Raw genomic sequence first — 24455 nt, forward strand, 5'->3', positions numbered from 1 at the left:
TACAACATTTTGAAACATTAATATTAATAAAATTTTTAGAACACCACTCTGATAAGTGATTTAAATCGGTTTGTAGTTTACTACAATCATTAACATTAGTTACATTTGCAAATAATTTCATATCATCTGCAAATAAAAGACATTTTGAAAATTTAAAAATTTGAGGCAAATCATTAATAAATATTAAAAATAATAAAGGTCCAAGATGAGTTCCTTGAGGAATACCAGAATATGCATCAATTAATTTATTAGAATTAAAATTTCCAAGGGCAACATATATTTTCCTGTTCACTAGAAAATTTTTAAAAAACAGTAAAATATTATTGGATATGCCAAAATTATTTAATTTATGCAAGAGTATATTATGATTAACGGAATCAAACGCTTTAGCAAAGTCTGTATATATAACGTCACATTGTGACCTGTGTTCCATAGAGTTAATTATCTCATGGGTTACTAAAGCCAAATTAGTAGTAGTAGATCTACCTGGAAAAAAGCCATGTTGGCAAGGAGATATTGAATGTCCAATTAATTTAAAAAGTTTATCTTTTACAATTTTATCCAGAAGTTTGGCAAAAGTACACTGTTTGATAATAGGTCTATAGTTGGTTACCATACTACGATCGCCAGATTTAAAAATAGGCACTATAGAGCAAAGTTTCCAGTCACTTAAAAACAACCCATGTTTAATACATTTGTTGAATAGAAACAGAATTGTTTCCGCAATTTGTTCCGAACATTTTTTAAAAAATATAGGGGGATAATTTCCGACAGAAGCTTTAGTATCATTACTTAATGAATTTATAGCATCAACTACGTCCTTTATATAAATATCAAAATTATGATCAGTATTACAAAGTTGACCCTGGATATCAAAAATATTAGAATTTTGTTGACTAAATGTGCTTTGAAAGTAATCCGCAAATAATTCGCAAGATTCCTGATTACCGTTGGAAGATGTATCTTCATAAAACATACGTTTAGGAATACGATTATTATCTTTTTTATTATTAATAAAATGCCAAAATGCAGAGGAATCATATTTTATTTTATTTTCCATTTTGGAAATATACTGTTTATAAAGAAAATTTTGCAAAAAATTAAATTCATTTCTTGCTAAATTAAAATTTGCACGATCAATATCGTTACCAGATTTTTTAAATTTCTTAAAAGCCTTATTCCTTATATTCTTCATGTGACATAACCTAGAATTGAACCAAATAGGTTTATTATTTAGTTTGGGTTGAAATTTGGGTACATTGTTTGTAATTGCAGCATCAAAATTGTTGCATATATTGGAATAAATAATATTTGGATCGTCGGAATTATAAATTAAAGACCAATCCACATTCTTCAAATATTCAATTAGTCCAACAAAATTTGCCTTATTAAAATTATGTTTTTGAACCTGACTCAAGAATTCTTTATCATAAGTAAAAAATTCAAAGTTAAAGACTAGTGCTTTGTGATGCACTGTATTAGGAGAAACCGGATTTGGAGACAAATTACATGATGTTTTTAAATAATCAGTAGCAAAAATCAAATCTAAAGTTCTGCCAATATCGTTCTTAAAACAATTAAATTGTCTAAAATTGTTAGAAAGAAAAAAACCAATTACATACTCATCAGTATCATTTAAAATATTATAAGGTAATAAAATATTATCTTCTAATTTCCACGAAATATTCTTTAGATTAAAATCTCCTAACACAAAAATATGTTGATTTAACTCCAACTTATCATTTATGTTTTGAATATTTTCTAAATGGTATCTATAAATTAATTCATCACTGTTAGGAGGAATGTAAGATACAATAATAAAAATTGAGTTATTGTTATTAAAAGTTATCTTTACACAAAGTTGTTCAATAATATGAGTATTATTAAGAGAAAAATATTCTGATTTAAAGTCAGCTCTCACAGCAATAAGAACTCCTCCACCCCTTTCCTTCGATGAATTAGTTAAACATCGGTCATGCCTATAAACGATGTAATAATTGTCAAAATACTCAGAGCTGTAGATTTTGTCATGGAGCCAAGTTTCAGTAATAACAATTAAATCATATTCTCGTGACGATACAAATAAATTAAAATCATTTGTTTTAGTACGCATACCACTAACGTTTTGATAAAAAATTGAGTATTGATACGATTGTAAACTGGTACAAGCAGGTGTTGTTGTTGTAGAATTGTTCTTGTTTGCAATATCCAAAGAGGAGTTTGAAGATAAGAGCGAACATAAAAGAGACTGACTTGTTAGTTGTTTGTTGGTGTCAGACTCGGTGCTTCGTTTTTTGCTTTGTGTTGAAAATTTTTTATTTTAACACCGTAAGGCCAATTCTCAACTCTTTTAATTTCTCCAACAAATTGAGAAGGCGATATCAACAAAAAACTTATTGACCTAAGTGTTTTAAGGTCGGCATCACGTTTGGTTAAACGATAACATTGGAAATCGTCAGCTTTAACGGAGAGAGTTTTAGAAACATGAGAAATAACATCTATTGTTGTTGTGTCTCTATGTAATTTTGCAACGTGCAAACTTACTTTAGACGGAGCAGCTCGAATGTTTGTATCCACACATAAGCTACCAGCAATAGCATTGTTGTTATTTTTATGTTTTTGTTTATTTCTTTTTTGTGCATTTTTATTTTTCATTATAGTAGCAACATTTAGAACATTTGAACTATGTGCTCTTTCACTGCGATGAGAAGTCTCAGTGTTACAAGAGGTTAATGACCGAACATCCACATCATTATTTGGCCTTGAATTATCTACGTTGTTGTTAATGTTTGTAAGAGTATTTTTAATATTTGTTAGCTCTCCGGAGATTTTAAACACTTCATCCGAAAGAGTTTTAACTTTTGATAATAATCCAAGGTTAGCAACACTAGAGCAAGAATTACATAGCCAAAATAAATTAGGCGAAATGTTTATAATGTTTAAAATGTTTTTATCAATTTTTACACATTTAGAATGAAAATGCACTTGACAACCGGCACGGCACTGAATATCCATATCATCTGTGATTTGACCGGAACAAGCACCACACACTTCGTAAGGCATTTTTACAAATTTTATGTACAATGAATATACGCATTCATATTTATAACAAAGTTGTCGAGACTCATATCCACTCGTAAAGTTTGAGGTAATCATCATACTTAACAACATTTATGTCTGTTCAATCATACTGAACTTATTTTTAGATTAAAATATAAAACAATGCATGAGGAATAGAAAGTCTATTATAAGATTATATATGTAATTCTAATAATGCTATAATACTTAATGTTTATGTTTGTTAACTATAAAATAATCTATTAATGTAAAGTTTATGTGTGATATATGATTGTGCATGTTAATGTAAACGATCAGGTCATCGACTGTTGCATGAAGATGCATTCCGTATTTTGGGATTGTGTGGTTTTATGACTGCCATAAAATACACAATTTATTGCCAGAATGTTTTCTGATTAGAATTTACTCACGCATTGTTTAATAGTTGATAAGTATTTTTAGTTTAGTTTGTAAGAAAATCAAATATTATATAAGTAGGTAAAATTTGTAAATAAAGTTTAAGTTCTCTATAAACCATCAAACCGATCGGTCTTTTCTTTCTTAAATTCAGTGTAAGTGCTTTACATTTTGGTGACCCCTATTGAAAGAAATACGTCCTTTTGTAAAAAAGATATATGGGGAATTTCACGTCAAGTGAACCAACTTTTGAAATCGATGTCTTTGCACCAATGTTAGTTCTATTGGATAGTAATTCGGACACCATTTTTCAACAAGATCGGTCAAGAACTCTCTGATTTATAGGAGGTCAAAATTTGACATTTTGGCCAAACAGGTGTTTTTTTTATCCACATAACTTATTACCTATTGTTCTTAGCAAAATGTGTCCCAAATAGTTTAGATAGCTATTTATGCAATCTTTCGAAAAAAAAATTAAAAAAATTTAATAAAATATTTTTGATTTTTTTTTTAAATCAAAAATATTTTTGACTTTTTTTTTCAAAATGGGCCCTTTTTATTTTTTTTAAGAAAGCTTAGGTCTTTTCCTAAGCGACCTATATGGTCGCTTAGTGGGATGCGAGTGGGATATCTATCAAAAAAAATATTTTGTAACTCAAGATTTAAAATTTTTGAATTTTTTTGCAAAATCAAAAACTTTGTTGACTTTTTTTAAAAAAATGGACCCATTTTTTAATTTTTTTTTTGCTCAGAAGAAAGCTTATGTGTTTTCCTTTAACACCCTTTTTGTCGCTTAGTGGGATATCTATAAAAAAAATGTTTTGTAACTCAAGACATACAATTTTTTACTTTTTTTTGAAAAATCAAAAACCTTTTTGACTTTTTTTTTCCAAAATGAACTCTTTTTTTATTAAATTTTTTTTCTCAAAAGAAAGACTAGGTCTTTTCCTTTAAAACCTTTTTGGTCGCTTAGTGGGATGCGAGTGGGATATCTATCAAAATAAATGTTTTGTAACTCAAGACAAAGGTTTTTAAATTTGCACTATTTTAATTCTTTTCATATTTGTGTGTAAACCTTAAAAATTAAACTTACGCAGAGAAACTAGACACATTAGCCTAACCTCAGGAATAAAAATCACTTTTTTTCTATGGAAATGTTGAATAATTTAATTTTGTTATTTATTTGTAATAATAATTAATTTAATATATAATAATAATAAAAAGATGAATAATTTAGTAAAATTTAATCTTAATCACAATAGATCAATTTATATAATAACTATTTTTACACTTAATTTATGAAGTTTTTAAATTTTCAAATATCCATACTTTTATCCTCCTTATTTGTCACCTTTATTAGCTGCTTTTTTTTGTCAATCCTTTCTAGGCGTTATTAGATTCAGCTACTGATTTCGCTGCTTCTTCTTTTTTGGCTTTGGAAAGAAATCGCATTGAGTAGATGCAGAAAACTTTTTTAATTTGAGTCTTCCATCGACAAGCGGTATGAAAGCATGGTATTGAGCAGTGCCATCGATTGTTACCGCAGCATCGAATCTGCTCTTTAGTGTTTTCAATGTTTCCTCATGATCCTTTTTGCTACTAAAAACTATTTTAGTTTCTTTACAATAATTCTTTGCCCAATGGAATAAATCAGTCGCATTCAGATTGAAATGTTGCGAATAATTCATTCAGGTTACAGAGAACCATTCTCTTCTGCATTTGAACTTTCTTGCCATCGATTCGTACAGACATCCAGTCTTTCATCCCTGGCATCAGGCGACTCATATCATCTCGCTGATAAAACTGAGTTATTAGAGATTTAGTATCGCACTCCAAAGTTTTTCCCTTCTTTTTGTTTGGGAGTGTGAGAATCCCATGCTCAGCAACCAATTGTTTAGCAATTCTTGCTTTTCGTTGAGACGTTCCAAACTCAGTCATTGTTTTTGCAGAACACCAGCGTGAAAAGTTGAATTCTTTCAGCTTCACTCTGTGACGTTTTGTATTTCTCTTTTATTTGTTCAAGAACTTCTACTGCATCCTTATGGTATTGGTTTCGACACTCATTCGTTGAATTTGAAAAGTTAGAATAACCATCATCATCAACAGTTCTGTCTTCATTCTCGGAATTACTTTTGTCTTCATCTGGAATAACTTCAACGCAAGGCTCATTACTATTCAAATTCGGTAATTCGTTCAACTTTCCTGCATGATCCACAAATTTTCAATCGTTTTGACAGCGTAGGGAATTTTTTTAATAAGCCGTCGGAAATATTTCGCATTTCTGATGATCTGTGCTTCATTTTGTTAAAGGGATTAAAACAAAAAGACGAATAAAATTCATTTTCAACCTTAGCCTTTTTAGAAGTCGTAGACATTTTGAATTTTGTAAGTATTTATGTAAATAACACACGTCTTAACTTTAACGCTGTTTCTAAAAAACTGATTTCCGTATGTCTTCAGAATGACAATAAATAGTTTTTTAAGATCATATAGGTAGTACGTTTTAATGAATGAGTCTAAAATCTTTTATTAGGGTCAAGAAGGGCTTACATACCAAATGTTACAAATAATAATAAAAAAACCACCATATAAATAACCTACCTGTCAACTTCTACCTCTCCACCCACTTCTTAAAGTCAAATGTCATAAAATAATAAATAAACTGGTACTTCGGAGAAGGGCCATAAAATATTTCCACTTGATTCCAAAAATTTGTTTCTGGGGCACCTGATATTTTAACAATGAAAATCACTGAAAACTACCTCTAGGATTGACTAAAAAAACCGCAAGATACAAAACTCAGACAAATTTTGGGGGTGGAAAATTAATAGCGGTCGGCCTCATATTGCAACCCTCCAGTGGCTATTATCGGTCAGTTGTTGTGGTTTTTATTTTTAAGGTTTTAGAAACACTTACACACAAATATGAAAAAAATCAATTTAAAAACATTTGTCTTGAGTTACAAAACATTTATTTTGATAGATATCCCACTCGCATCCCACTAAGCGACCAAAAAGGTTTTAAAGGAAAAGACCTAAGCTTTCTTTTGAGAAAAAAAATTTAATAAAAAAAGAGTTCATTTTGGAAAAAAAAAAGTCAAAAAGGTTTTTGATTTTTCAAAAAAAAGTAAAAAATTTTATGTCTTGAGTTACAAAACATTTTTTTATAGATATCTCACTCGCATCCCACTAAGCGAGCAAAAAAAAAAATTAAAAAATGGGTCCATTTTTTTAAAAAAAGTCAACAAAGTTTTTGATTTTGCAAAAAAATTCAAACATTTTAAATCTTGAGTTACAAAATATTTTTTTTGATATATCCCACTCGCAACCCACTAAGCGACCATATAGGTCGCTTAGGAAAAGACCTAAGCTTTCTTAAAAAAAATAAAAAGGGCCCATTTTGAAAAAAAAAGTCAAAAATATTTTTGATTTAAAAAAAAAAAATCAAAAATATTTTATTAAATTTTTTTAATTTTTTTTTTCGAAAGATTATATAAATAGCTATCTAAACTATTTGGGACACATTTTGCTAAGAACAATAGGTAATAAGTTATATGGATAAAAAAAAACACCTGTTTGGCCAAAATGTCAAATTTTGACCTCCTATAACTCAGAGAGTTCTTGACCGATCTTGTTGAAAAATGGTGTCCGAATTACTATCCAATAGAACATTGGTGCAAATTTCATCGCGATCGGAAGACATCGATTTCAAAAGTTGGTTCACTTGACGTGAAATGCCCCATATATATAAAATAAATAAAAATAAAAAATATATATTAAAAAAAAAAAAGTTAATTATATAAAAGTGAAGTGAAAAATTATAAATAAAAAAAAAAATTATATTGATATAAAAAATTGTGTAAAAGAAAAATATAAGTTTTTATAAAAAAAAAAAAAAATTATATAAAAAAAGTGTAAAAAATAAAATAATAATAAATTTAATATAAAAACAAACTCGGGCGCGAAAACAAAATATAAAAAATAAATTAATAAAATTAATAAGAAGAAGCTGATTTAAGGTAAGTTTTTTTATATTCTTTTTTTATGTATTAAAGATATAATCGGTCGTTATAAAAAAAAAATATATTTTTTAATCGTTTAGTATATTTTTTATGTCTAATATAAAAAAATATCGACTGATTGACAAACATTTGTTGAATACTGCAAATAATTATTATTAAAGAAAATTTAATAATAATTATTTTTTGAAGTTTGCCTTTTACCGAAAAGGCAACAACAAATTGAAATCAGGAATTGATTAAAAAATATTCGGAAAGTGCGTTTCATTGTTAAATTTATATTTATTATTATAAACATACATACATATATCATTTTATATAAAACTTTTTTTAAATAATGGACCCCATAACTTTAATAAAAGAGCAGGAAACTTTATGGAAAGATATTGTCTCATGCTACAACTTTTTGAGCAGCGTTGTTCAAAGTAATCTTCCTAGCGAGGAAGCTAAAAATAAAGTTTTAGCATTGAGACAAAGGTTTAGGGATTTGGTTGAAAAGTTTGACCAAAATGATAGGGAGCTTCGTCTACGATGGAAAGAAATGCCTATTTTAAAGGTAATTTCTTAGACGAAGTGAGAACTTCAATAAATAATTTTAATGCTTTATATGGGCAATTAAAATATAAATTTATTGAAGAGGAACAGCTTTTGTTATCATCCTGTCAGAAGGACGGAGATGGTGCAAAAGAAAGGCAAAGTGAACCTACGGCTCCAGTGCTACAAAGGGATCGTCTTGATCAAGTGTACCCAAAGGAGCCTACGGTACCTTTGTTCCAAAAAGAACAAGATTTGGTAAAATCGGACAGAGGAAATGCGTATAAATCCTCTGTCCGAAATAAAACTAGTGGACTGATTCGGCAGTTCCAATATATTCTAGACGACCTGGAATCAAAATTAAATAAATTTAAAAATAAGGAAGTCACGATTGAAATCCTGAAAGAAACATTTTAAATGGCGGAAAATCAGTTCATTAATTATATGGGAGAGTTTCCAGATGACGAGTTGACTGATATTTTTATATCTTTAGGGACGAGTACCTAAATATCCCAGGCATAGAAAGCTATGCCAAAACGTTACCATTTCAGCTGCCCACTATAGACATACCAACTTTTAGTGGAAAGGCTACGGAATGGGACACTTTTAGGGAGTTGTTTGAGAAGCTGATAATCGATCAGCCTGTGTCAAACACTCAAAAAATGTGTATGTTGAAATCGAAATTGTCGGGTGAAGCAGCTAAGAAAATTTTAAAGTTACAATCAAAGGATGAGAACTTTGAAACTGCATGGAGTATTCTCAACGAATACTACTCCGACAAAAGGGCAATAACATCAGTATATTTTAAAAGTATACTTGAAGCCCCTTTCGTGACATATAACGCAAGAAGCGTTAATATGTTTTTAAATACCATAAATGAAAGTTTGCAAGCGTTAGAAGCAATGAAATTAAGCCCGGAAGAAATGCAAAAGGCAGTTTTTTGTTTCGTGCTTCAACGCAAATTGGATGATTATTTAAGAATCCAATTTAAACAACATTTAGGAAAATCAAAAGACCTTCCAAAAGTAGATAGTCTAGTTGAATTCCTTAAACAAATTCATTATTCTTTAGAGGTAAGCCAGGACTTCACAAAAGGTGATAAAAGACTGGTAAATCCTTTAGGAGTGAATAAAATGTCTTGGGATGCAGGCCAAAATGTGGTAAATCCTTCGAGACAGTTTGTGCAAACTAAGGGGATAAGTCAAAAGAGTTGGAAGGTTTAGATAGGAAAAAATCGTCCAAAGATGAAAAAATTGGGATTAATCTCAGGTCAAAAGTGACAAATTACAAAACGTTCCTTAACGCGGTTGTTATGGATAAATTTGTGTCAAACGTTGTAAGAATTAGTCCCTTGACTAATTCTACATACATGTACATAAAGTACTCTTTACACCGTATGTATTTATTCCTTTATTAATTATTTCTCATTATTAATATTTTTATATGTATAAAATATAATATATTTTATATTAATTTCTTTATTATATCCCGTCTGAACACCCCTATTGTATTCAACATATTCAATCAAACATAAACATTTCATACCAACACGTTGTTTTCATACCCACATGTTGTGTTCATACCCACACACATCACACTAATAAACAACCAACTGCATTGCTTATTAAACAAAAGACAACAAGCAGTCATATAATTCCCATGTAGTTTATTTGGAAATAAGTATAAGTAGAGAAGGTTTTGTTACATTAGGGGCGGTTCACACAAGACGAGAATCTGCACCTCAAGTCTCGGAAATTATAGAAATATAACTGAAGAGCCGACTAATTTTACTTTCGTGAAATTAGTTGTATTTTCTAAGATAATACTCGGCCTTGGGTTGAGTTTTATCTAATTAATAAATAACCGTGAAATAGCCTGTTCTTACCGTGACTTCGGTCGCCGGTTCTTACCGTGACTTCGGTCACCTGTTCTTACCGTGACTTCGGTCGCCGGTTCTTACCGTGACTTCGGTCACCTGTCCTTACCGTGACTTCGGTCACCTGTTCTTACCGTGACTTCGGTCGCCGGTTCTTACCGTGACTTCGGTCACCTGTTCTTACCGTGACTTCGGTCGCCGGTTGTTACAGTGACTTCGGTCACCTGTTCTTACTGTGACTTTGGTCGCCTGTTCTTACCGTGACTTCGGTCGCCTGTTCTTACCGTGACTTCGGTCACCTGTTCTTACCGTGACTTCGGTCACCTGTTCTTACCGTGACTTCGGTCACCTGTTCTTACCGTGACTTTGGTCGCCTGTTCTTACCGTGACTTCGGTCGCCTGTTCTCGTAGCATAAACAATCATTGTATTATTTAGAATTTTGACATTAAGAATTAAATATTGTAGTATTCTAAAAACCATCCCGATCAACAAGAACCCGAACCTGAATACAGAACGCCGAACCTGCGTTAAGCCGATCCTGAATCTAAAGCCGAATCCGATCTCACTATTGCCGAAATCCGATTAACCGAGGACTAAAACCCGAACCTGCCGAAATCTAATTTAGCCGAGAGCCAAAACCCGAACCACCCGAAAACCGAATCCAGAACCTGAAAACGAGATCCTGGTTGCCGACCCGACCGACTTATCGTATCTATTTTCGTAGTATCTTTTTATAATTGTATTTTAAACCAAGAATAAAATTCAATAAAGAGATTTACTTATTTTAACCCCCAGAAAGGGAAAATAATCGTCTTATTACTTAAGGTTTGTGGACCCGTAAGTAAACCCTGGACACGACTAAGTTACTTCAGCCGAAGACAAAACCACGTTACAACGTACCTGCAACAAATATGATGTTAGGATACTTTCCACCTCATATAAAGTTAGCAGATCCGAAATATAATACTCCACAAGGTGTGGATTTGTTATTATCAAATCAATCTGTGTTTGATCTGATTTGCGACGGGCAAATAAAAGATCATAAAACTAATACTAAGCTACTCAACACGAAGTTAGGTTGGGTAGCATATGGACTAATGACGGCGAATGGTTCCAAACCAGAACCAAGCGTAGTCACAGCTATTCACACTACATGTGATGAATTGTTGCAAAAGTACTGGGAAGTAGAAGAGATTCCTCAAATAAATAAATTAACAGTTGCTGAAAAGCAATGTGAGAAACATTTCGAAGAAAATTTAAAAATCGTTACAGATGGGAAATTTCAAGTTAAACTTCCATTCAAGAATGATCCAAATCGATTAGGAAATTCAAGTGTAATAGCTAAGAGAAGATTTTTCGCTCTTAAAAGAAAGTTAGAGAAAAATCAACAGCTTAAAATAGAATATAGTGAATTCCTTAAAAAGTATCTAGAAATGGGTCATATGGAGCTAATTAGAAATAATTCGTTTATAAACAATGGGTACTACTTACCACATCATTGCGTGCTAAGACCAGAAAGCACAACAACAATGTTAAGAGTAGTATTTGATGCATCGTGCAAAACTACCACTAACATTAAATGAGATTCTGCATACAGGTCCTCGTATTCAAGAGGATCTGTTTAATATTTTGCTAAGATTTAGGAAACATCGGTATATATTTTCTGCGGACATAGAAAAAATGTATAGGCAGATTTGGGTTTCTGAAGCGGAAGGAAAATATCAGTTGATATACTGGCGTTGGAATCCAAATGAAAATCTAAAAACATATGCGTTAAAAACCGTTACATATGGTACAGCATCGGCTCCATATCTAGCAGTAAAATGTTTGCAAAAGATCGCTGATAATAACAAAAATAACTTTCCAATCGAATCTGAAGCAATAAGAAACGATTTTTATATGAACGACTTGATGACAGGTGGAGATTGTCTAGAGTCAATTAAGAAAGTAAGACAAAATATAGATAACATATTGCTTGGGTTTGGTATGTCATTACGAAAATGGTGTGCAAATGAAAAGTCGTTGCTTGATGGTATAGATTCCAAGCACATATAAAGTGATTTAAATATAGATTCAAACAAATTAGAGTCTGTGAAAACTTTGGGTGTAATTTGGAATCCAAAGGCAGACAAGTTGAGTATAAAATGTAATTGGGATCCGGCAAACAAAACATCAAAACGAACTATTTTGAGTGAAGTTGCAAGGTTGTTCGATCCACTTGGATTAATTGGACCCGTAACAGTTAAAACAAAAATGTTACTCCAAGAGTTATGGAAATTAAATCTGGAGTGGGACGATAAAATCCCTGAAGAAATTGCTGAAAATTGGGTTACAATTAAAGAAAATTTTAAATATCTGAATGATGTCAACGTTCCAAGGCATATTATTTGTGTCAAACTAACACAGATAGAACTTCATGGATTCTGTGATGCATCTATGAAAGCATATGGCGCAGTTGTCTACGTAAGGTCGGTAGATAGTTGTGCAACGGTTTATAGTTATTTAGCTGCATCGAAATCAAGAGTTGCTCCAATCAAAATAATAATACTTCCAAGGTTAGAACTTTGTGCTGGAGTATTGCTGACAGAGCTAATGAAAGTAGTCAGTGATAGTTTAAAGATAGTAGAATGTAAGAAATTTTATTGTTCAGATTCTTCTATTGTTCTGAGCTGGATAAAAATAGATCCAGCTAAACTACAAGTGTTTGTATCAAATAGGGTTAGTATGATACAAACAAACAGTGAAGTAATAAATTGGAAACACGTTAGGTCAGAAGATAACCCGGCAGATCTCATATCTAGGTTTATTAGGTAAAGAGATTATCAATAAAAGTTTTTGGTTTGAGGGACCATTATATCTCAGGGAAAAAGTAATCCGAGAACCAGCACTTAATTTAGTTACTGACGTACCTTTGCGAACCTTTTGCGAAGAAATTAAAATATTAAAGTCGAGCAAAAGATTAGGAAAATCATCGCATTTCATTTCTTTATGTCCAAAATTAGACCAGCATGAAATTATACGTGTAGGAGGAAGGTTAGAAAAAAGTGATTTGACTTTTGAAGCAAAACACCCAATTCTGCTTCCATTGAAAGAAATAATTGTAGAATTATTAGTTGAAGATTTACATCGTCGACATCTACATGTAGGTCCGCAAGGGTTGTTAGCAATTGTCAGGCAGGAATTTTTGGCCACTACGCGGGCGGCAGTCAGTAAAAAAAAGTCGTAAATAAATGCTATAGGTGCTTTATAATAGAGCACCATTACACCAGTTAATGGGGGAATTACCCAAAGATAGAGTAATTAGGACTCGTCCATTTTTAAATGTAGGGATAGATTTTCTAGGGCCCATTATAATACACCACAAAATAAGAGGCAAAAGAACAGATAAAGCGTATGTCTGTGTATTTGTTTGCTTTTCAACAAAAGCATTGCATTTGGATGTAGTGTCAGATTTAACGTCTGCATCATTCATAGGTGCACTAAAAAGATTTGTAGCGAGAAGAAATTGTCCTCTTAAAATCTATTCGGACAATGCTACAAATTTTGTCGGCGCTGCAAACAGCCTAAAAGAAGTTTACCGGATGTTCGCTAGTGAGCAACATCAGGTAAACATGAGCGAATTCTGCTCTCAAAGAAACATTGAGTGGTTAAATATACCTGCAAGATCTCCGCATGTCGGTGGTTTATGCGAAGCATGCGTGAAATCTGTTAAAAAACATTTTTATAGATTAACTGATGGGACAATGACATTTGAAGAACTCTATACACTGATGACAGAAATTGCAAAGGTTTTAAATTCACGACCATTGACACCACTGTCCGATAATCCGAATGATTTTGAAGTTCTAACGCCAGGACACTTTCTGATAGGAGAATCTTTTTCAACATTTGTTGATTCAGTAGGTAACAAAAGTTATAACGGAATACGTGAACACTGGAAGTCCGTACAAACAAATACGGAAGAATTTTGGAAACGTTGGTCCGTGGAGTATTTGTCCGAGTTACAGAAAAGATACAAGTGGAATACTCCAAATAGTAATATTAGACCAGGGACATTAGTGTTGCTAAAAGATGAAAACACTCCTCCCATTTGCTGGAGGCGGGTAGGGTCATCCGAACAATATTGGGTTCGGATGGATTATGCAGAATGGTGGACGTAAGGACCAGCAATGGGGAGACTAAAAGGTCAATCCACAATGTTTGTCCTTTTCCCACTAATTATAATGAAAATGAAAGTTTGGACAAACCATCCAGAAACTTATCAAATTCTGCAAATGATAAAAGGATGGACAATCCATCTATAAACCAAGAAGATGAGAATAACCCATCTAAAATTAACAATAAAGTTTTAATAACAAAAAATATTAATAAACATAAAAACAATGTAAAAAATAAAAATATGTTATATACATTTTTAGCCATGTTGGCCATTATAAGTCCAGTTAGGTCACAAATAAAAGTTAACAAATTTAAGAATGAGGCAGGGATATTCTTCGACAGGATAGCAACGGTTGGATTAACGAAGACATCAACATAAGCGAATATAGAACAGCCATGAAATCCTTACGAAGCTATGATGTCGCTTGGGAAGCTGGAAACCAAGGAAGCAGTATACCAGTCGTCATCATATATACCAGCGAAATCATCTAAATCACTACAGTATCAGTTTTGTAACTTTCGTCATCATCACGGTTATCATTATTGCCTTGTTTTGGATACTTAAGAGAACGTGCAAGATTTCAACTACCTATTTGCCAGCAACCGTTGCATTACCTCGTCTAGCATAGGGTAAAGATAAGTTATTAAATCTTGCATTTTATATAAATAAAATTAATTTTGGTTAGAAACGAATTTGTTTTGAATTTAAAAGAAAACTTGAGTTTTATAAAAATCATTTAAAATTATTTATAAACATTGTAATTTTAGTATTACAATTTTATATTTTGTTCTGAAACACTAGGAGTTTTCAGGGCCGGCAGAATGTTCAATCATACTGAACTTATTTTTAGATTAAAATATAAAACAATGCATGAGGAATAGAAAGTCTATTATAAGATTATATATGTAATTCTAATAATGCTATAAAACTTAATGTTTATGTTTGTTAACTATAAACTAATCTATGAATGTAAAATTTATGTGTGACATATGTAAACGATCAGGTCATCGACTGTTGCATGAAGATGCATTTCGTATTTTGGGATTGTGTGGTTTTATGACTGCCATAAAATACACAATTTATTGCCAGAATGTTTTCTGATTAGAATTTCCTCACGCATTGTTTAATAGTTGATAATTATTTTTAGTTTAGTTTGTAAGAAAATCAAATATTATATAAATAGGTAAAATTTGTAAATATAGTTTAAGTTCTCTAGAAACCATCAAACCGACCGGTCTTTTCTTTCTTGTAATTAAATTCAGTGTAAGTGCTTTACAATGTCGTTTTTGATTTCGACTCTATTAAACTCAATTTGTATAGACGAAGCAAAATAAATATGATTCGAAAACGATCATTCAAATACTCATATGAGGTTGTGTGTTTCAGTGTTGCCGAATTACGAACATTAAAATACTCATTATAAGGCAGTGATGGGATTTGATCATTTATATTTAGTGCCAAATTGATGTATAAATTGTGCCAAAATGGGTTCAATAGTGCAAAAACTACTTTTCACAAAATAAACCGAATTTGGATCTCTTTTTGACACAATTTTTTAATCAATTTGTTAAATTGATACATACTGCGCCATTTGCTATTAACTTTATTTGCAAATGGCATAATGTACACTCAAAATAGTTTTACAGTAAGACCCCTTTCACACTAGGCAATTTAGTTGTGCAAGTCTCTTGTGTTTGTTGATGCCAGAGGTAATGTCGGGTTGAGGAGAAGAACATTTTGCATGCTGTTTTGTTGTTGGGCAAGAGACTTGCGAAACTAAATTGCCTAGTGTGAAAGGGGTCTAACTGATATTAGTTTATTCAAAAAGTTTTCGGTTAAGTTAAAAACTAATGAAATTTTAGTTATTTTACAACGAAATATATATTTTAACTTTTTACGTACGTTGTTCAAAAAACAACCTACAATAAAAAATTGTTTTCGGTACAGTTAAAATTTTCAGTCATTTGTATTTATAAAAAATTATTGTGATATCATAATTTAAATACAAAAAATAGTTTCTCAGTAGAAAATTTATTTGTATGTTGACAAATAAGTAAAATTTGAAAAGTCTTAATTGTCAAAATAAAGAAAATAAATTTCTCATGAAATAAATTTTCTACAAATAATTTATTTCAGTTTTCTTATAAGAATTTTACCAAAAAATAAATTGTAAGTATTTTTGCAAATTAGACAAAATAAATGTTGTTAAATAAAGTCTATTTAGCAGTAGTGCGATTTTTCTGTGGTCTTGGTTTTTTCAACTTTCCAGGTGTTCATACTAAAAAGTGGTTGCCAAAATTTTATTGTGGAAAAATGTAAATATTTTCTGTACACTTACTACAATATAACTGTAATTACAAAATCTTGTGTTTAAAGAATCAAAGATACATAAGAAAACATGGAAATATTCACCCACTATTTTTATTTTCAGATTTCCGTCTATTGATTTAGAAATTCACGTAAATAACAAAATTTAGTTTACCAGACTGCACAGTGTCAGATTTTGACAATTTAATAATATAAGTTTGTTATTCCGTGTGTAACATTGAGAAATATTCATCTGAGACCCAACAAAGTATATATTTTCTTGATCCTTATGAAATTCTATGTCGATTGAGCCAACTACGTCTGTCTGTCTGTGTGACTGTGTAAAACACGCTCACAAATACGCAAACAAAATTGGTAGACTTGCAAAAAATATGTTTATTGTTGTCCTAAGCAGTTTGGTATTGAAAATCAGCAAAATCGGTTCAGTAGAACCAGATTTATGAACCAAAATGTGAGACAACCTAAAAAAATTGACAATTTTCACATACATATTTTTGGTTATTTGTGTAAATATATTGCAGATAATACCATAAAACTTTACACACGTTAGTTTTATAATAAAAGGACTAACTCTGGTGAAGAATATAAGAATACAAATTTCTTCCCGAAATATGGTTCTATGGTCTATAAATGCCTTCAGAATTGTAGTATCCATACAAAATTCAGCAAAAATAAGTTTCGTGCTAAAAGAAATCAAAACACTAAATTTTTTGTGGATCGTCCCATATTTGACCATAGCCCCCATATAAAGTTCACTTCCGAAAATCACTTAAATTAGCATAAATATCTTATAAATATCGCTATTAAGTTGAAATTCCATATATACCAAAATCGCTATACCCAATTCTATGATGATCGGCCTATAATTGGTTATAGCTCCCATATACAGTTGCGAGCATAAAAAATGCTCCGATTGCTGTTTTTATATTCTTATTGATCATAGGCAATTATTATATGGGCTAATCCTGCGTGACGAACGTTTCATTCGTACACGTTTTCATATTTAAATGTGAAAATTTTTTGGTTTTTCAAATAAGATACCTCCAACGTATACTATACGCTATAGTGAGATTTAAGTGCAATTCCAAATGGTATAAGACATTTCCTTTTAATTCAGAGTATGAAAACAAACAAAACATTTCGCAAACGTTTGCAAAATGTACAAAACAAATCAAAATTTTTATATTGTATTGTACATGAGCAAAACCAAAACAAAAACTTTTCAAGTGACAAAGAGAGAAAACGAAACGATTAGCTTTTCACTAATCTGCATTATTTAATTTACCGTTACAATCGTACATTTGAGTACAAAACATATAGAGAAACGTATTTTTTATTCGTTTTGTTTTTTTTGTACTGTGTTCTCTATTATAATGAGTAAATCAATTACCAAACGTTTGTTAAACGTTTTTTATCATAATGTTTCAATATTGTTCTTACTCTTTTCTTTTCTAGCTGCGTACGTTTATATTAATGTACAGTTTGCGCTCATGAGCAAAAACAATACAAAACATAATGAGACAATCATTCTCATTGTATGTGTTTGGTTTTTGTTATACTCACTGAAAAGAACAAAACAAAACGATAGCGAACGTTTCGATTTGTTTATTTCCGTACTCTGTTTTAATTGCCATTTCTTGCGAAATAATTGATCGCAAAATTTTGTGACGCACGTTACAAAAAGTGGAAGTAACTTTAAAAGTTTATTCGTAATTTTAGCGAATTTGGCATAATAAAGCACACAAAATCTTATTCCTAAAAGAAAGATGAATGAAAGAGAATTCTAATATAACTTATTTGCATGAACACTCATTTGCCGTTTTCATAACATTTTGTTACATACGTTACGTGACGCACGTTACAAATTATTCAGATGCTAGAAAATTATCTCTTTTTCCGTGAGAAGTTGCGAAAAATTCCATTCAAAGTTAAATTACTCTAAATTCATTTGTATTTAAATTGAATGGTGAAAAATATAGCTTTCAATCGAACCATCTTATTAACATTTCAGTAATTATAAAAACACATTAAAAAATTAATTTTTTTTATAAAATTAAGATATCTGACCTAGTGTTGGATTTGATAATCATTTTTGTATGAATGACCATCAAAATACATTTTGTTTATATATAAAATATAATATACATATGAAGTCTAATATTACAATTAAGAATTCCAAGTTTAATTCATTTAAAATTTTTTTTTGTTGGTAGACTGTTTCTGGGACTTGCCCATATGACATTTTGTCCAATAGTTTTCTACGTAAGGATAATTATAAAATTTTTAGTAAAAACAGGGCTAAAATTGTGCGAGCAAACTCTACGGAAATATACTTAATTTTTAAAAAAAAATTATTATAAAAAATTGCTAAAAACTATAACAATGTTGCATTAATATTACAAACAAATTTAAGGACATTAAAATTCAAAAGGATAAACATTTTATCCGAAAAACGCCACACAGTGCTTTGTTTTCATATAGGCAATGGACAAAAATAGCAGTTATTGCAGACGAAAAAAATTATTAGAATATTTATTACCTTTTGGTAAGATTAAGAAAAAATATAATTCTTGAAAAAATCCGTGGAAAGGCACGGGTACCTCCCATATAATCTTATAATATTAGATGCAAAATTATGAAAATTTCATCGGAAGGATATTCATAATTCCAAAACATCAAGATTTCAATATCCTGTATAACATCTGATTTTTTTTAAAAAATTCGTAAAAATCGTTTTCTATTTTGGAACCAAGCATTAGATAAAATTAAAGAAAAATTAAAATTGATTAACATGTTTTTTTTAAAATTAAATCAAACTTTGGCCTTTTTTGGATTTCAGCAAAAAAGCATAAATATCAAGAACCAAATAAAGACCTATTAATATACTTTATGCCATTAAACTACTTTTGTTAAATAACGCAATATTTCTTAGTAAAGAAAAAACGGTATTAGTTTATAAAAAACCAAAATTCTGGAGCTGTTTCCCCAAACCATCAAATTGAAAATTTACGAAATGTGAATTTATACATTTAAACAAAAACAAAATTTTAATAGTTTTCATTCGAAAGGACAACTAATGATTACATTTTCTTAAAGATAATACTTAAGGCTATTCTATAGTAAAACATAATCAAAATTGATTAACATAGTATATTTTACTAATATTCCAACAAATTTTTAAAATTTCAGGCTTACAATAAAAAAATGTTAATTATTAAAAATTGCGCAGATTAAACAGTTAAACATTCTTTGACAAAAGCAGTAATTTTCCATAATTCCACATTCATATTCTTTCATTTGCAGCCAATCGCAAGTTTATATCTTTTAAAACGAACTTTTAACAATTATTTTAGTTAACCATAAAAAAATATATTTTTCTCCATAAAATTTATGTTGAAAATGTACTAATTTTAGCGACCTCTAGTGACGATAAAAAGAGATATTTATAAACAAATATTTTTTACACGAATGAGTGATTCAGTTGTCTATTCAAAAATATAAATTTGATTAACATCAATGACATCATCTTGTTTTTGATTTTTGACCATTGAACAAAGCACTGTGCGCCATGCTCCTATTCCGTTATAAAAATTTAGATATACTTAAGAATTGTGTTATGATCAGAGTGCCGAAATAATTTTTATGGCTAGTTTTGAAACAGGTTATATTGAAATAAAACTAAAAGGTTAGACATTGAAGTAATCAATGCTGTGTTACCAGTTCCATGGAAGGTGACATCATATATTTGATGCTACCCAAGCGAACACATGTTGACATTTATGACTATTGCAACCTCCAAAAGACAATTTAATGATGCAAATATAATATGAAGAAACCAATCCAATAAACCATATATTATTTACAAAAATAAATTAAGCGCCTATGCTTTTGGAAGCAGATTCTTTCTGCTTAAAATAGTGCTGCAGCATGATATAGGTCAATTAACGTAATTTTAATTTATTCGAGTCTGATAGTTTAGATCTCTTACTCAGGTCGTCTGGTCAGAGATATTAACTTACTATAAATATTAAATTAAAATAGTAAAATATTGTGACAGCTTAATAATCACGTAGGCTATATATAGGATTATATGAAATATGAACAAAGTTGATCGTGATTGAAACTGGACGTGTTTTATTTTTACTCCGAGTTAATTCGTTATTTTAATGTATATATCGGAAAATAAATATAAATATCACCTGTTTATTATTTACGCGAAATGACGCTTTTATTTTAATAATATTATTAAATAAAAAAATCAAAACAACGACTAAAAGACAAATAAGTAAAGAAAATTCTTTATATTTTTTTTGAACCTTTTTTGTGCATTGACTATTAAATAAAGATCAAGAGTGTTAACGAAAGTAATTACAAATACTCTTTAATGAGTCTCTTTAACGAAAACAGTGAGCGAAGGTTAAGTGTAAACGGCAGAAATGCATACGTTACAGTTAATGCAGATGAAAGAAATATAAACAAAACAAACAGAAGAATAGATGAGAACTTGTTTTTAACCGCCAAGCCTGTTAACCGTGCTCGTTCTTGTTCCCCCGCATTGTCAACAACTAATGATTGTCAAACAAAAGAAAACCCAACAGCTGTTAATCTGGAGTTACCAAAAATACAAATACTTTATTTACGCCTGAAAGTATGCTAGCAATATCAGCTTCAGAAACAAAATCCACCACCATACCGACAACAATTAAAATTAACCCATTAAGCGGCGCTATACCCAAGATTAGTCAACCATTAAATAAAGATAATAAATCCCAAATATAGGTTGGAATGGACAGGTATGTTACAGTATTAAAAAGGGCACGAAGTCCCAAGTCTTCGAAAGCGGCACCCTTGGCTAAATTATATAAGGATAGTGAACCTGCTAGACTAAACAATGAAAATCGTTTTTCTATTCTGGAATGTGAAACAGATGAACCAGTAAATAAAATTAACTCTACAAAACCACCCCCTATTTACTTGAGAGAAAAATAATTCAAATTCACTGGTTCAGAGCCTGATCTCATTAATAGGAGAGAACTCTTTTTACGTTATCCCAATCAAGAAAGGCACGATTCATGATAACTAAAATACAGGTCAATAGTGAAAACGATTATAGAAAGGTTGTAACATATTTTGAAACTCAAAAGAAACGTTTTTACATTTATCAGCTGAAAGGAAGCAAGGGTCTACAAGTTGTAATAAAGGGTATTGACTGTAATGTTGAACAACTAGAAATAAAGCAAAGCTTAGAAGATAAAGGCTTTAAGACAAAAAATGTGATAAAAATTAGAAATCGAGAAAAAAACCCCAACCACTCTTCCGTGTTGAACTTGAACCCGGTGACATAAACCTGAAAAAAATGAAACTCATCCCATATATAACCTGAAGTACTTATTGCATCGTAAAATTACGGTAGAAGAACCACACAAACGATTTGGCCCCGTCCAATGTAAGAATTGCCAAGAATATGGAGACACCAAGGCATATTGCAAATTGCCACCAGTATGTGTTATTTGCGGGGAGTTGCATAACACATCCCAATGTAACAAATCCAAAGATGATCCTTAAATAAAAAAATGCTGCAATTGCGGAGGTAACCACACAGCAAACTACAGGGGTTGTCCTGTCTACTCAATTGTTAAAAAATCACAAAGTCAGAAACCAAAGATTTTCCCCGCTCAGCCATTACATAACAACAATTTTAACTACCCCCCGTTGCAACAGACATATGACAACAAAGTAACATATGCAAATGTACTTAGAAACAACCAAATTCAGAAGCAAGTCCGTCAACTCCAAAACGAAAATGTGAACCCAGAGGTAAGAGAGCAAACGCAAATTTTCAATTTTACCTGACTAGTTTCTACAATAGAAACTCTTGTGCAATCAGTAAATAACTTTACAAACTCAATGAGTAACATGGTGCAAGAAATAAGATGCAATCAATATTATTGCAGGCTGTGTTTAACAGACCATGAACTGCCTAAGAATATGTTTTTGGAAGGCAAACGGCATACACCAACACAAAAACGAACTCGAATATTTTTTAAGAAACCAACAAATATAATAAATTTTTTAAATCACTAGGCCTCCGTTTCCTGGCTGCTGGCGATTATAATGCTAAACACACATTCTGGGGATCACGACTGATTACCCCTAAAGGTCGTGTTTTGTTCGATACAACTTCTAAAATGGATTTGAATGTGCTTTCGAGCGGCCAACCTACTTACTGGCCTACTGACCCACGAAAAATACCGGATGTTATTGATTTTAGCGTTATGACAAATACCCCTAGAGAAATGATTCAAATTGAATCCTCGCTGGAACTATCTTCAGATCACTCACTCAGAAATTATATCCCCGAATGGTAATTTAGCGATTGCAGGCACAAGAATAAATTGGCTCAAATATAAAAAATACCTCAGTACACATTGCTCGGAAAACATACCGCTAAGAACACCAGAAAACATCGATCAATCTCTTATCAATTTCGATAGAAATCTCAAACTGGCTGCTCAACATGCCACCCAAACCCCCCGACAAATCAGATATAATAGAATTAATTCTGCAGATGTCGGCTCTTAAATGAACGGCTCTTAAATGAAAAAAGATTTAGCAGAGAGTGGCAATTGCACAGATCATCCCAACTAAAATCGAAGCTTAAAGATTGTATAAAAAGACTTAAAAAGCTCTTGGAATTTCAAAAATGGAATCATTGAGTAAATATTTAGAAAGCCTGGACGTAACCCCGCAATCGGATTACTCATTATGGCGACCAACAAAAAGTCTCAAAAGTCCCGTTATATGTAAGTCCCCCTTGCGAAATTCAAGTGGTGGTTGGGCAAGAAATTATACTGAAAAAGCGAATCTGTTTGTTAATCATTTAAAAAAAGCATTTACACCGAACACATCAAACGAAGCAATTGAGTTGCCACCTGTTGCACCCCATTTTGGAGCAGCCGTACCCCTACGTTTTGAGATTCGAGAGATCGAAAATGCTATTGTTGATTTAAATCCCAGGAAAGCTCCTGGTATGGACAAGTGAAGTGAAATACCTCGGAATACATCTCGATCGTCGCCTTACATGGAAAAGTCATATAGATGCAAAGTTGACTCAAATGAAATTGAAATCAATTCAAATTAATTGGCTTATTGGCAGAAACTCTACGCTTAGTTTAGATTGAAACTTCTACTTTATAACATGATCATAAAACCGATATGGTGTTATGGCATACAGTTATGGGGCACGGCCTCAGCGTCAAATGTAGAATAGATCCAAAGACGCCAAAACAAGTTCCTAAGAATGATCGCAGTTGCCCCCTGGTATATCAAAAACGTGAATATACACAAAGATCTTAACGTGCTCATTGTAAAAACTGAAATCTCGAAAAATGTACAAAAATATTTAAAAAAACTTGAAGTTCACCCAAACCCGCTGGCCCGCAACATATTAGATAACCGTGGCCACACTCGATTAAGAAGGAGGGTCACAGACCTAATCTAGAAGGAAGAATGCCAATTTAACCAAAACAACCATGAATACAAAATTTTTTCGTCCGGCACTGGCTGGACTAATTAAATAATAATTATGTATATAAAAAAAATACAGGGTATGCGTTCCAAAATTCCAAAAAAAAAATTTTTGGGACACTCTACTATGTATACATTTTGTTGTATAAAAAACAACAACGTATAAAAAGTTTTATCTAAAGAGGTTTATATTGTAAATCAGCAGTTAGGTTTCAAATAAAACCTAATGTTTTGTATAATGTATAAACAATGAATATAAAAAAAAGCACCAAAACATGAGATTTATTAATTTTAGTCCCAAATTTTAAAAACCGGTTAACCGAGTGATAAAAACCGGATAAACCGGTTAACCGACAATCAACATTTTAAATTAACCGGTTTGCAAAAAACCGAGATTTCAAAGAAAAACCAGGTTTTCGGTTAACCGGTTTATAACACTAGTTCTGGCTCAGTCACATTAAGAAAATGTATGCAAATTTTTTGGTATGAAAAAGTGCAATATTTTTGAAGGACAGAGTTTTAAAGTGGCATATTTTTT

General features: G+C 31.2%; 1 protein-coding gene across 2 annotated transcripts in view; it reads right to left on the reverse strand.

Annotated features, from left to right (window-relative positions):
* Vps13D (vacuolar protein sorting 13D) overlaps positions 1–24455 on the reverse strand; it is an 862750-nt gene that overhangs the window by 615580 nt on the left and 222715 nt on the right. The window lies entirely within an intron of this gene.

Source organism: Calliphora vicina, chromosome 3 (assembly GCF_958450345.1).
Source record: "Calliphora vicina chromosome 3, idCalVici1.1, whole genome shotgun sequence".
In the NCBI taxonomy this organism is placed as follows: domain Eukaryota; kingdom Metazoa; phylum Arthropoda; class Insecta; order Diptera; family Calliphoridae; genus Calliphora; species Calliphora vicina.